Source organism: Spea bombifrons, chromosome 10 (genome assembly GCF_027358695.1).
Source record: "Spea bombifrons isolate aSpeBom1 chromosome 10, aSpeBom1.2.pri, whole genome shotgun sequence".
Taxonomy (NCBI): Eukaryota; Metazoa; Chordata; class Amphibia; order Anura; family Pelobatidae; genus Spea; species Spea bombifrons.
Window position 1 is genome coordinate 29,514,651 of NC_071096.1, and position 15,692 is coordinate 29,530,342.

At 41.9% G+C, this 15,692-nt stretch overlaps 2 protein-coding genes across 2 annotated transcripts in view; both read right to left on the reverse strand.

Annotated features, from left to right (window-relative positions):
• Window positions 1–15,692, reverse strand: part of PSME3IP1 (proteasome activator subunit 3 interacting protein 1) — a 235,321-nt gene that overhangs the window by 88,964 nt on the left and 130,665 nt on the right. The gene's annotated exons all lie outside the window — the stretch shown is intronic.
• Window positions 1–15,692, reverse strand: part of SMPD3 (sphingomyelin phosphodiesterase 3) — a 44,333-nt gene that overhangs the window by 14,189 nt on the left and 14,452 nt on the right. Inside the window, exon 2 of the mRNA XM_053448916.1 lies at window positions 12,243–12,326. The gene's annotated coding sequence lies outside the window, so the exon portion shown is untranslated. The remainder of the gene's footprint in view (window positions 1–12,242; window positions 12,327–15,692) is intronic.

A 15,692-nucleotide genomic window follows, 5' to 3' on the forward strand; every position in this document is an offset into this window, starting at 1 on the left:
TAGTTGTAACACACAATCAGAAAGGTTAAAGGGTTTCTAGATTGAAGAGACGCATGGAATATTAGATCAAGTGTATCAATGATTTTCCAACAGCTTTGTTGGGTGTCTCCCACTATACAAATCCCACAAATCACTTAATGCATCCAATCTTTGATTCCTGATCTCTTCATCTCCCATTTCTCTTCCTCTCGTTATTTGATGGACCGTAACCCCCCCTTCTCTGCTCTCGATTTAGCAGAAGGTGCCAAGGTTTAACACGCCTATAAATGCTGTTTGCATGAACCAGCTATAAAAGACATTTAAACTTCAACACCCTTTAAAGAATTTACTCTATTCTTCTTCTGCTCATTAGTGTCCATTGCACACCGTATGGGAAGCAGCTCATTAATATCTGACGGAGGGTGCTGCAGTCGGAATATCAGACACCTCGGGAAGACGGTCTCCCGAGGACAATCAAAAGCATATATGGAAGATATATTTCATGCTCTTATGTCCATATAGTGACCTTTGCATGTTACTGTAGCTGGAAAGGTGGAGAAGCTCAACGTTTAAGAGTATGTTTCAGTGCTACTAGAGGTGATGTAGCTTGTGATTGTAATTCCTGTAGATATTTATGGATTGCTAAATCCTATTTTGAATGTGACGCACAATGTGACAGGGTCATTACTACGTACAGTCTTTGTTCATCTCGATGTTTTCCCCCAGGACGTCTTCTGGCATATATATAGATGCTCTGTGAGAGGACATGCTAACTTGTTTACATACGACCATCGTGATAGAACCTCACCACATGTCCCACGCAGAAATTGATTTTAGGCGCTATTGATCCCATCTCCCAGCCATTATGTAGATTAATTATGAAAATCCCTTTCCATAATATAGTTTAAATCTGAATAGTGATTGGCCATGAAGGCTCCGACGTGGCAAAAAATCTCATCATCTATAAGAATATTGACAGATTTATGGCCAAGAGTGTTTTAAGGATATAGAATTGTCTTAATTATTTCAATACCATACAGTCAAGAAGAACCTTACAGCAAATGCTCTTTGGTGTCTTTTGGACTGGCCACTTACTTTTCTGCTTTTCTTTGAAGATACTTCTACTCCACCTCCTCATTTTTAAATAATCACAAACCTACAGAAGCAGAATATCTCTTCTAATAATTGAATCTCTGACATAAACTGAGGTTTTCATCATGAGTGGGTAGGATTTTTCATGTTACAGAAGCACAATTACAGCCCACCACTCCTTTGTGTGCACATGGCTTGATATCCCCATGCTTTTAAGTATGAAAGTGATTGGTACATTACAGCAGCAGAAAGCTTCATTTAAACTCATTAACACCGGGGACCATATATCATGTGTAAATGAACTGCCGCCCTCAACATTAAATAGATTGAGCGTGCGGTCAGGCTGATGTCTCAATGTGGCTGTTTAGTTTAAACAGACTTTTCCAGGTGTCCCAACATAAAATGCACAGAGGATAAGATATTAAAACCTAGTTCCAACCCCATTACTGTATTCATTTGAATAAAATGGTAAGTGGTAATGATGTTTTTTAAAGAGACCTTAGAAATGTGTTGTGCTCACCAAGTTATAAATGGAAGTAAGGCAGACCTTGGGCTATCGGTCTACACTTTTACAAACAGCTCCGAGGTCTTCTGCTTGGCATGGTGAAAATCCACCACTGGCTTTTGTGTTATACTGTAAAAGATTAGTAAGAAAGCCATGTCAGGAATTCTCGTCTCAAGAATGCAATTATTTGTTCATTCAGCTATGGAGACCATGCTTGTGTAGTTAGGGTCCTTATTTTGCTCTTTATGTAAGAAAGCTTGCTTGGTGCCTTGTACCCATTGCACACCAACTTGCCTCCAGTGTGGCTCACTTAATGTCTGCCATATGTAGAATCCAGCCCAGAGGACAAGAGATTGAGAAAGGTAAAGGACGTGGAACTGAGATAAAGCAATAAGAACTACTTTTTTACCCAAATCAAAAGGATGACCTGCCATAAACGTAGGTCATTAGAGCAAAATGTGTCTATGTAATATTTGTCATCTGATTTGCAGCTGAAAGATGTAGCAACATCCTTCGATTCACACTTACTACCCAATGCAATGTCTTGATGTGACAATACCTCCGAAATCTACCTGCTTGTGTGACCAGCCAATATGACTGCCCCTAAAAGAAGGAACTTAGGAAGGATCCATGGCCATGATCCTGAGATCTCTCCTTTTCTTAAGCAAGTCCCTGTACGCACACCCTCCTGCTGCTACTTTTTTCTCTCTCTCTGTTGAACAGTAGAACAAAAGCAAACCAAAAGGATCAGAGGTTGATATGCTGTCTGCTTTAAAATGTATGTCCAGGAATACAGAATACGTTGCCAAGGAAGTTAGTCTTTCCTTATTACATTTCTTGAAGAAACGCGATATCGCTTTCCTTCTCGAAATGCCTTTCGTAGATGAAACTCAAACCCAGTTTGATATCCTTCCAGACTCTCAAATTCTGTAAGGGCCGGGTACATTGTAACATCAGGGAGATACAAAGGCCAGAGGAGAATGAATTATCTAAGTGCGGCTAATTATCTAAGTCTAACAAGTTGACACGGTGAGAGGCCACGATGAAGTCACTGAGCACAGCAACCATTTCAACATAAGATGCTTCACTCATTGAATGCACTCCGGCGTGAGACACTGGCATGTGGACACCTAGTAGAGCAACACTAACTTGCTTTTTGTGTTAATCCGCGTGTTTTGTTATCTCAAAACATCACAAGAACCGACGTAGTAAACTTGCAGGGGTAAACACACCACAAAAACACAGAGAGGAATAGCAAACAAACAAAATAAAATCAAAAGGACATTTTAAACCAACTTTGATTGAAAAACCTTAAGGATCCTAGTTCTAAAACCTATTGTTTTACCAAGGTTGATGGAAAGCTGATTTTGAGAGATTAGATGACATGGTGAAATAAGTAAGAAAACATGCATTTTTAGATATAAGAGTCAATATATGTTATTCTTTTTCTGTGGGACCTGTGTATCTGTGCAATCGATTGGAAGCCAGCATGGGTACCAAAGACAGTTGAAAATAACTCCTAATGGAACCATTTCATACCTAGACCATGGCTTATACATTTCAAACCGCATTACATGAACTAGAACAGGAACAGGGTGCCAATTTTAAGAATTGTGCTCATCGTTTACAGAATAACATGGCAGAATATCAAGTTCTGGCCAGTTTTATCATAAGAGAACACCACGGCCAGTGGCTAAAAAATACACATTCATAGTTTTCACATCTCAGACTAAATAGATGTTTTATTCCCTCTTGACCCAGTGTGTAGGAACGTCCGGATGGTGTTCGTGAAGTCGTACTCCACGGGTGACGTATGCCACAGGCTGGAAGAACCTCTTATTTAATAGACTGAAGTTGGATAGATCTGTGTTGTTGGTTACCGCGTACGCAGCGCTGCCAAAGAAGGCCACGTCAGGGCTGGTATCTGAGCATCTCATCATGCAGCTCGACAGCCTCCAGATGTGAGAATAGCCACGCGCCGATCTGCCCCAGAGAACCCACAGCATGTGTCAGCTTGCAAATTATCCTACGGCACTCGGGGTGAGTTATAACCATGTGCTAATGAGTGAATTAGAAATGGATTGGCCATAGGCCAGTGTGTGCATCTGAATTATTAATACATGACAAACTCCCGCCTCTCTTCTAGTAATCAATAGATTTTAGCACCAGGGAAGGGAAAAACTCCATTACTGCTGCAGTCATGTTGTTGAACAAACTCATAAACCCATCAAGTACAACCGTTGTTGGGTCTCCACTGTATTGATCCAGAGACAGCATAACAAACAATCTCAATGAAGCAGCAGACTTGTGAATGGGAAAAGAATGATTCTTCTGCTAATCTTAAAATGGCCAAGCAATTTCTTGATAGTTCAGTCTTTTTTTTACGTATTTGAATAACTGGCATTCAGAAAAGGAGCAGAGGAGGGGGAAGCTCGCAACCATTAAGGATCCATCAACCTGCCAGTAGAAACAGAAACAGGGCTCCAGGGCTGTTACTGGAAATCATTGATGGGATCCAGCGATGGTTACCCTGAGGCTCCCATTTCATCATGTGCAGTCATCAAGGAGCTAGGTATAGGTGCTTTATTTTCAAATCATGGCCAGTGGCCATCTAAGGTGACTAGTCCAGCACTGCACCCATTCTGTTAAAAAAAAAATTCTATCTGTATACAAAAAACTTAATAACAGGTTTTCTGTATGTTATCCATTTGTTGTCTCCTGCAGACCCCATAAGAAAAACAGCTGGTTGTATAAATGCTTTTTTAATAAAATTTGACTTGTCCTTTTCAGCGCACATTGGGACCACTATTGACTCTACTGGACCCCAGGTTCTTGCTACGCACCACATGTCCTGTCTCCAAGATCTTGTTCCAGATACCGAGAGGGATGCATCATGTACACGTAAAAAAGGACTTGTCACAAAGATAGCAAGGCTTACCTATTAGCCAAGCTATGCCTGATATAGCCAGGCACGGTGCCAGAATGCATGTTGCACTGGATGTGCACCTAGAAGGTGCTGTTGGAATCTGTGATCGCAGGAGAATATGTTGTATTTACTTTGGTTTCAGAAACACTCATTAAAGCAAACAGCACCCCTCGTACATCTAGGAGACAAACTATAAATAAAGAGTGAATTTTAAACATCATTATTACACTGCCAGCAGCTTTCAGGCACACGGCGAACCTACTGCTACAGAGAAGCAGGAGAGTGAGGTGGGATGGGGTAAAACGGGCACGCTGCCACACAATGCACACTACCAGCACCTATACAGAAGACTATTCATACACAGAGCACACTCCAAGTACAAAACAGACTACTGTATGTGTGCCTGCTCAGTAGTGCAGTGTGTGTGTGTGAATAGCTGTGTGTGTAATAGAAATGAGAGACAGCACAATGTCAGCGGACACAAACCTGCCACTAGGTAACAGAGGAAGCACACTGTCAACACATACACACAAATATATATAAAAAAGAAGAATCCAGAATATGGAACCTGGGAGCAAGAAGCAGCATTACCTAGAAAGCGCAATGCTGGTGGGAGTCCACAGGTGAGCACCAACATGGGGGCATTGCTGCTTCAGCCAGACCTTTTATGTGGCATCACTAAAGAATAGACATGTTTGCCATGAGTAAACTGCCAACAGAGACAAAGAGAGCCAGCTGCCAGACAATAGAACAGAAAAAGCAAGTCGCTGCCCAGGGAAAGAGTACACTGCCAACGAAGAGCAAGCAAGCTGCCCACTAAAAAATACACTGCCCGCAGATGAGGAGAAGGAGCATGCCAATGTATTAGTGTAGGTCTAATTTTGTTTACTGTATTACAAATTCTTACTTTAGAAAGTCAGGACCAGATTTATAAAAAGGCACAGAGACTTCAGGGCACTTTTTTTTAGCAGGTACAACCACTCTTTGAGCCCCCCCTCCATGCTCCTCTTTTCTAGTAGATCAGAATGTTTGCTGGGTATCAATGTATAGCAGCGTTCTACAGCCGTGAAAAAAGTGCCTTCCTTAGTCAGTTACAGATGTACATATCAACAGACCACATCACATAAAAACTCCCAGTAAGCCTTGTCACTGGCCACACCACTAACCATACTCCCCACAACAAGAGAGTCCCTTTTTGGCCAGTTGGAATGCTGGGAAAACCGCTACAAAAGGGTTCATTGTGGTATGTAGTTATGGTATGGCCAACCAGGAGTAGACTATTTATTAGTACAAAAAAAAAGAACTATTTGGCCTTGTTGGTCCAGTTGTTCTGGTCAGTTGATCGGTCCCCACATCATATCAAGGTATCTTGGTATAGAGCTTCCTCTGGTAAGTGAACAAATCAGTGTCTCAATCAAATACAGGAGCTCTCCAGTTGCTGAAACTAAATTGTCCATGGAGCTCACTCTACCGGTATCCTACAAGAAGAAGCAATGTGTCACTGAGATCCATGAAACTAAATTGTCCATGGAGCTCACCCTACCGGTCTCCTACAAGAAGAAGCAATGTGTCACTGAGATCCATGAAACTAAATTGTCCATGGAGCTCTCCCTACCGGTCTCCTACAAGAAGAAGCAATGTGTCACTGCCTGGCAGAGCCGAACACATACCTCCAGTGTGAATTAGTCACATCATCAACAGAAGAATGATGACGAGGCCTCATCTTGTGAACATAAGTTCTAAATCATGCGCCATTGAATAACACGTTGCATTCAACACCGAAGCTTAAATATGTATTGATCCACATACCTGGTCCACAATTGAGTGTGAACTCTTCCAGCATTGCTAAAAATGTTCTTTTTTTTCTCACGCATATCCTACAATGTGCTTTTGTTAAATAAAATGCATGGGTCTTACAGACAGGGAATATGTGTGTTGTGTTTCTCTGATCATCTTGTAATCAGTCACAAAAACACCTGCGCACAGCATGACTAAATAGGTGCTTTGGAAGAGGAGAAAAACGGGGCATAAAAAATTAATTAACCCATTGCAATTAGACCGTGTATGACCAACTACAACAGCCACGCTCTGTTTACCAGCCGAGATGTCCTGAATGACAAATTCTGGTCTTTTGCTTGCTTTATCTTAATTAATGAGGGGCAAAGAGGCCACAGAACAAAAGCTACAAAAGAAGTTTCACATTTATTGAGTATGATCTTCTCCCGACTTCCACCCCTAAATTTTTCAGGACTATACCGTTCATCTAAAATTAGGCAGTAAGGATCCCCCAAGCTTTATCTGGGCAAACGTGGCACTAACTTAATGAGGAGGGAAAATGCGACATGGTTTGGGTCAGTAGTACAAAGAATGACTTGGAATGGTTTTATGCAGTAAAAAACATACCTTTCTCCCTGAACCTCTCCCTTCTCTCTCCTTCAGACCAGAAGCCCAGTGACCTTTCTCTATAATTATATGTTGCTTTTTATAGCTGCTTAATTTCATAAAGCAGACTAATTTATTTTGTCGTAGAAAAAAAAAGAAAGAAAAACACACGGAAAACTCCCACGCTTGGAGAGACCCAGCTGTACCAGGGAGGCAGAGAAATTTCAGGAATGAAGGACTACTGTACGTCTTCTACAAATTCATTGAACCCGTCAAACCCTCAGGAGTCAGTAGTGTCGTACTAATGTTGGTTGTTCCAGGGATTGCAGATGCTAAGCCCACTCCGTAGTGGTGTTCTGCTGGGTTTTTTCCCAGGGTTTTCAGCCTTCTGTAATGGGGGATTTGGAGACTGGAATATTTATTTTATGTGCACAGGTGTATACGGCGCATGGTTAAAAAGTGCCACGGTTTCATACTTGTGTGTATTATTAGATGTTATGTCCCTTGTATCCTCTAGAGGCCCCCCTTCTAAGTGTGAGAACCTGGACTAAGTACTATGTCAGCTGATCCTGATGGCCTGGGTGTGGCCCTGTCCTTCAGTCTAGGTCTCTGCATTGTGGTGTGCGCAGCTCTGTTTAGGCTCTGTGTTTGGTTCATGTTGGGATCCCCATTGTTTCTGACTCTGCTCTTTGGTGCCTAAATTGGCCTACTGCCTGTGGTCTTCTGGTACCAACACAGCTTGCTTGGCTATATTTTCTTGGGGCTGCCTCAGGGCTCCCAGCCTCATGGGCTGCTTCAGGGCTCCCAGCCTCATGGGCTGCCTCAGGGCTCCCAGCCTCATGGGCTGCCTCAGGGCTCCCAGACTGGGGGCTGCCTCAGGGCTCCCAGCCTCATGGGCTGCTTCAGGGCTCCCAGCCTGGCGGGCTTCCTCAGGGCTCCCAGCCTGGCGGGCTTCCTCAGGGCTCCCAGCCTCATGGGCTGCCTCAGGGCTCCCAGCCTCGGGGGCTGCCTCAGGGCTCCCAGCCTCGGGGGCTGCCTCAGGGCTCCCAGCCTCATGGGCTGCCTCAGGGCTCCCAGACTCGGGGGCTTCCTCAGGGCTCCCAGCCTTGATTTTGAGGTCCGGGAGAGCTATTTATCTCCACATAATCCCTGGCATGCCCACCCCATTTTCTCTACAGTGCCTTGTTTAGCTTTGCCATTACTTTCTCTTGCATGGAGCTGGAGATATCAGGGTTAGTAAGCCTGGTAACATTTCATAGTTCTTAGTTTTTTTTATTCTATTTCCTTATGAGGCTTAGATGTTCTAGATACATAGACATAGGCAGCAGCTAGTGACCCCTCCGTAGTTTGGAAGACCTTTTCATCAGTTTAAATATCTTTATGGTTTCTTGATTGCGTAGCACCAATACAATAAGTTCAATCAATTGATCTGCCTCTGTGAACTTGGACTAAATAAGACTACTGAAGGCTTTAAATGCCATTGAACAGACCTTCAGATACGCCTATGACACAGCAGGGGTTTTGTATAAGGTACAATTCTGATACAAAGTGGTCTGGTGGATACTTAAACAATCTTGTTCAGGTCAACTGTAAGATACTAGATACCATTGGAGACCCATAGAATGGCTATACATTGCAACTTATAGCTGATACCTTCTGTGCCAGCTTTACAGATGTCCTGTACCGCAGCCAGACACACTCAAGGTCTGATATCCATAATGGGACCCATAGAATATCAGCCAAAAACATTTTTTTAACTTTACATTATCTACACTTTGGCAAGCCGTTTCTAAATGGGTTTAACTGCATATTAGATTTTCATCCTGAAGCACTTAAACGTTCTGCTTCCATTGGGTTGGGACTATAACTGGACCATATCTCACCTTGTAGCATTTCTACCTGCTGTTTGAAACATGCCCTCGCTATTAAAGCTCTCAAGCCTTTTTTCTGGCGATATTATATATAAATTCTATCGAGGGGTATGAAGCTGTTTCTTATTGTATTGTACCGTGCCTTTTAACCAGTCTCTGTTAGGGAAGCTGGTTCTTTGATTCATTGCGTTTGAGTACCGCGTTGTTGAACTGGATGACTAACATGGTTAAACTGTGCAACTGAAAGTACAATCAGGACAAAAGGAAATAGTTTATATATATTTTTTTTGAATAGCTGCATTAAGACCTTTCCAAAGTTAAAGGGAAACTTGCATTACAAATATATTTCATACAGGTTACCTGGCCCCAAATCAGGACTCTCTAAATATGGTAGTTTAGATCAATTGTAGCCAGCCTATTGCTGGACTACAACTCCCATAATCCTCTGCTAGCCATTCAAAGATTAAATTGGGCAACGAATTATGGCATCTGTGCTTTAGAAACCCCGAGAACCTCTCCTGGTTTAAGTTTCCAACATCGTCAACAAATAATGCTTTGTGCTTAGTACTGGACTGAAGGAGGACACCATTCCCACCCCGCAGAAGGACCTTTTGTGAGCTATGAATAGTACAGCTAAAACGTCTGCGAGGGATTAATTCCGTATTTGTTTCCTGCGTAATAGGGGCAGGTGATACGGTGGCCCATGTGTTGAGCGTACTGGAACAACCACCTGTCGCTCACAGAGAGTCCTCATTAAAATCCTCTGAATACTAATCTCTCTGATAAGAGATGGTAAGAGATTGTACAAATGATGAACAAGGTACGCTTGGCAGAGATCAGCATCGCTTATCAGTCCTTAACTACCTGCCACAGGCAAAAATCAAATTAACCCTTTAAAAAAAAAAAGTCCCCTTATGGACACTCATCTTTAGAACAGAGAAAACAGTTTAATAGATTATCTTGCATCATAAAACAGAGGTTTAGGCAACTATATTGTGCTAGAAGCATATCGCGTATATCATATATATCAAATATCACATGAGAACCTACCAGACTTTTTTGCCCTCTTTCAAAAATGTGAACCTCAGTTAATGATTTCATTTGTATATATTGATAACATTTTGTCTTTTGGTCACCCTGGTGTGTATTACGCTATATCTGATCTAAAGCTCTATGACAAATCCCTCAACAAATATACTCCACAAACGCCCATAACTCCTAGTTCTAAAAATAAAATTCTGTGCAGAATTACGTCGGTTAGCTTTGATATGGTCAGTGCTGCATTACTACCACATCAAACATGAAGATTATACTCCAATCACAGACGAAAACGACCCTTTTATGTACCAGATATAGGATATAAGTCCGGTCTATCGTTATGCTGGTACTTACAGATTCAAAGACAAGAAGCAAAATTCCAAGAAAGAGTTAAGTCCTGTGGCATTGAGGTTGAACACGTTCAGTAAAAGAATGTTCACTACTCTACTCTGGCTCACAAAGGGTTCATAACTCTCCTCTTTAGAAGACTTTAAGGATTCCTCGAACAGCTTCCCAGAAGAGGAAGAATAATTGAATAAAGTTATAATATGCATCAAAGTTGATCACTCCTAACATGAAACATGACCTGATGTTTTTAAACCTAGAGGTTAAATGGATTCATGTCAAGGGTGAAGCAGTTTAGCTCATCAGTTCATGTACTAAAGGAGTTAACGGAATGGGGATCTGAACATATTGTCCCCAGTTCGCCCCACGGCTGGGCAACCAGCCAGAAGATCCGGACATTGTCTGAATAAGCCGATGTTTTCCAAGTGAGAGCTTTAATATAACAGCCACCTGCACGTGACGTCAGATGTCCCCTTCAGTACAAGTAAAAAAAGAAAACAATACAATTAAACATTGTATCAAGTGCTAGAGCTCCTGGGCAGGGTAATTCAGGAGTTGGCCACATTACGTTCCAAAGGGTCCATGCAGCTCTCTCCATTGACAAAAGAATGCGTTCGTTGCCTTCTGGAAGTTACATTAAGATAGTTGATTGTATTATCCTCCAACCACTTATACTACAACGTATAAAACGGTTTTTGTTTCGGGTGATACATTTTGTTTGAAGTTAAGGTTACAACAAACAAGAAGGGAAAACTCTACCACAGTGCATTCTGTAGCCCTGCATTAAGCATTTTCCATAGGAGCCACCGTTGAAGGGGACACCAGGTGAGCCCAGTTTAAATACAGTAATTCCTGGCAATGAGGTGGTGGCACAAAGCTCAGCAATGAAGCGTTAAGCACCTTATCCCAGTATAAGTGCCCCGCTCCCCGTTATCAGTGTAGGAGCAGGGAGGGGAGGAAACAGTTATTGCTGCATTAGTGACTTAATACAGAGTGCATTAACAGTTTGAAAACGCTATGCTACACATAAATATTGTGCATTAGGCCGCGGATCCCAGGGGAGCAGGATCAAACATGCTAATTACTGTTATTTCTATTACTCCAAGGATTATTTTTAGGCATGATTGTGCTGTTTAGTACATAATGTATGCAAACTATGACATCATCGTACATGCTGACTTAACTCCTGCAGCCCGAGCTGCAGTTAAAGCATTAGAGACATGAACATCCTACATACTATTGCCTGCACACTCTCCACTATTAAAGCTAAGTGCCTTTATTTAAGAAACTAATATTGAGTACCAGTATGCAAAGCTAATCCGCACACCATAAATGTGAGTCTCACAAACAATCTCTTTGGATCCCAGTGGAGTTCTTTGAGTGGGAAATGCATGTAGGAAGCATTCACTCCCATTTAAACCATTCAAAAAGACAAGATGTATGTATATATTCCATCAATCAGCGAGAACAAGCGTCGGCTGCTTTTGGCTAAATGGATCCTGGGAAGTCCATGAAATACCGTGGTCTGATATCACCAAGGATGATATGATCTTTTGCACACCAAAAAAACTAAACGCACCCTGCAGGCAACATATGGAGGGAGTGAGTGAGAGAGAAAGAAAGAGAATGAAAGGGAAACCATAATAGAGAATGAGAACAGGGCATTTGATTATCATTAACCAGTGTCTAGCTTTATTTAAGATGGTAATTTTCTCTGTATTAATAAAATCAGGTTTATTGCGGAGAGAAATCAATAATTTGTATGCGATGGTGCATTCTAATCAGTGCTTATGAACTTCCCAAAACAGTTGGGACTTCACGTCATTACTATTGTATTAATGCTATAGGAAACAATGGATACAAATAGCAATAATAATAATGTTATCACTTATTATCCAATACACAGTGAGTCATTAGGTTCACTAAAGCAGACATCCACTATAAGGCTGGTGAACGTGGCTTCGAGTCGTCAATCCCACTCCTGGCCAACGGCCTGGTAATAGCCATGATATATGTTAAAATCTAGATTTTCCTGTGTACCTTCATCACATCTGACACATACCAGCATCACAACCTCCAGGTAACCGCTGTCAACGTAACTCACCAGCAAGACGATGGACAATAGTACTTCTGGTCTTCTTCTTTGTACTTTATAACATCACGTTCAATGCTTTAAACCTTGTGCAACCTAAGATAAAAAAATAATGGAAAGAGTGATTCAATGAAAATGCTTAAAAACAAACCAACACATAACTTAGCATACCTGGGGAGCCCAAAATAATGTATTTAACAACAGATTTCAGAAAACCTCGCTCATGTTTGTATTAGATGATTATATATGTTGCCAGACAAGTACAACGGACATCTCCACTGGGATCGCCATTATCCCATTTTTTTCTAATTCTTCATTTTAAGCAGTTAACATGGTAGCACAAGGCCATATCAAAAGTATGAATCAAGAAAAAAACCTCAAAACAAAGTAAAAGAGAAAAGGTTTGCAACATAAGGACACTGGAGAGCATCTTATGATTTTAATCGTATTTGGAATAAGATTTTTATATGATAAGCCCTTCTTTTTATGCCAAATTTTCAAGTTCACTTTAGGGCTCCATCATGATGTCTACTAGGATAACCTTTAATGCCCTTTTGTTTTACGGACTTGTAGCACTGATTGTTTTATGCATGTTCTAAAGCCAACGACCTGTGCTGGTTTTACCGTTTCCATCGTGTTTCGTCCATCCTAGGTGAAATATTTGAAAAAAAGAATCCAATTTAAAGAACTAAATCCAAACCTTATTGGCAACGAGGTAGGTTTTCCACATTTCAGAGCTAACTTCCTAGCTAGATCTTGGCTCGCTTCATTGGCGACGTCACAGGAAAACCCTAACTCGGTTAGCATTCATGTTGAGAGGCAATCAGCTGGTAAATTCAATCAACTCCTTGGGAAGAGTGATGGCGACTCTGTGTCCCGAACACCAAAATAGCCAATTAGCAATAAACCAATTAGCAGGCAAACTTTGCAAAAGGAAGAAAGGATATATATTATTATGTAAATCACTATATCGAAACATTTACAGCTATTATTTTGGTGCTTTTGTCGGACACCGGAAGACACCGGTTCTATGACCATTCTGGCAGCTTAAGCACCTGCTTAGGGTCTCCATCCAGGCAACCTAAGCATGTTCTTCTCCACAAAGCCTCCATGTTCTCCAAAGAACCTTGTGTTCTCAGTAATACCATTTATCAGGGAACGCTTTACTGAAGTAAAGATGGTATCGTTCCGAGTACCACAAGACTAATAATAAGAATTATTCAAATGCTAATTAAATGCAACTCCTCATCTCCAGAACGTATTGTATGACAAAATTACCTTGTGTGAAAACAATTTGCTCGCTGAGTTAGATATATTCCATTTAAAGGGGGAGCTTATAATATTATTTCCAAGAAAGACCACAGTTTTGCAGATAACGCCTGTACAGTGCTGCCATTTCCTATAACACGGAAAGGTAGAGATCGTACTGTCCCTATGGAAATGAATGAAAAAGAAACCATTCAGAGGCACTTTCCGTCTCAAAAAAACCACTAATCAGCACTATGACGCCCTAAGCAGCACAGGGATGCTAAACAATAGCAGAAAAAAAGAATTAGGGTCACAAAACAATGCAATTTATGGATAAATTCACCTTTTCTGGGATGTTTGCGAGCAGGGCCCACTTTACCTAATGTATTGGTTTGTCTTAGTCTGTCAGTTCTAGTTTTATCATCATCTTCTTTGGATGCATGCACTGTACGGAGCGCTGCAGAAATTGTTGGGTTTTTTACTAGTATTACTGAGTGTATAAAAGTGCAATTATGCCCGCGGGGGCCAGCATGGCCAGAGTGGGCCCTGACTGGGCTCCCGAGTAGGGCCAGGCTTTTTTGGCACCAGTTTTGGTAGGTTGGGTGTGGGGGTTAGGGGGTAGTTACTTAAGGGGTTGTGACACAAGGTTTAGGGAAATTTTGTAGTCACTTTACCCTGTGTTGTTTGTCCCGCGCTCCCTCCCTCCCTGTTTATTGTGGTATGTTGGGGTATTTGTGTTATGTTGGGGTATTTATGCTGTCACAGCCGGGGTGTAGCTTACCAGGCATCTACGGGGTGTGAATGCTCTGGGGTTCAAGGTAGGTTCTCGGTGGTGGGAGCCTCAGGTTTGGGTTTGGACTATGTCTGTCCCTGTGTGGTGGTTCCTAGTTTGCCCGGTAGGCTTAATGGTCTTTGTTAATTATTTATGTTTATTGATGTTATTTATTATATTTATGTGTTCAGTTGGTAGTCTTTGCCGTGTTAACGCAACAAGGTGTTGGGCCCAAGGTTGCGTTTTCAACCCAACTTTCAGGTGTCTGTCGTTATTGGGTTAAAGTAAATCGGGTGGGGGCCTGGCCCGGAGACCGAGGGTACTTGAGCCAAAAGAATATGTGCACCCACAATGCTTTCTGTTACCCAATGTATATTCTAAATGGCGCGACATTACATTTATTTATATCCCGCCAGTAGTTTAGACATACTGGCACTGAAGGAGAGGGGAGCTCTGCTCTTGAGAGCTTACAATCCATTGAGTGCAGCGTTACAGAAGGCTCGGCGAGCACGCTCGGATCCCGGCTATCAGAATGCTAAGGTGATTTTTCTCTGCTGTGTTTGCATGACAGGTGCACTTTAATGACTAACAGCTGTCATACTAACGATCCCAGAGAGACGGCATTCTAGTAAATGTCACATTTACCGTTCATCCGTTTCTTGTAAAATCTGAAAAAGATGAACTGAATCTAAAAATACAAAGAAAACACAGAATATGTTGCATATTTGATAAGAATGCGCATCTTTTTTTAATAGGTGCTGCTCGGTTGAGTTTGCATGAAACCGAGATCCTTTGGATATATATTACGCTTGCTTTTGGCATTGTGCGTGGAGTGTGGTGGAGAGCCCCCTGTTTCAACCTAGGACTAGCCGCAATCAAGACCTATGAATGTGACCGCCATCTTGCAGAGTTCAAAGGTATGATGTCATATCTTGGAGGAAGACATCTGACCTCCCCAATTGGCCCATTGAGAGCTGCAGAATATTAGTCAATAGCCCACCAGTAAAAGTTCCCTAGGTGTTGCTGCCCTAGTCAAAAACAGATCAGTGATTGGCCCGACCGGTCAACTAATATTTGGTTCATTGGGTTAGGGTTCCAAAATCAGCCAATTAAAAATAGTTGGATATTTTTTTACTCCAACATAGAGTTAGTGGGGAAATAGTGGTGATGGAAGAATTTCATTCCTGTGATCCTGCGCAGATTACAAGGCAAGGCAGCTATATAAAAAAATAACATTATCAGCCGCAGGATTTCCATCAAAAGGTTTTATGAAGTTTCAGAATGTGGGACACAGCATCCAGGAACATTAAATATTGAAATATTGAATACTGAGAATGTGGAGGATGGATGAGGCCAGGAGAACAGCTTCGGGTATCCAGGAGTCACAAGGAGAGCTGCGGGATGGCAATCGAGAACCGAGCATCTATAAATCCATCAGGGAA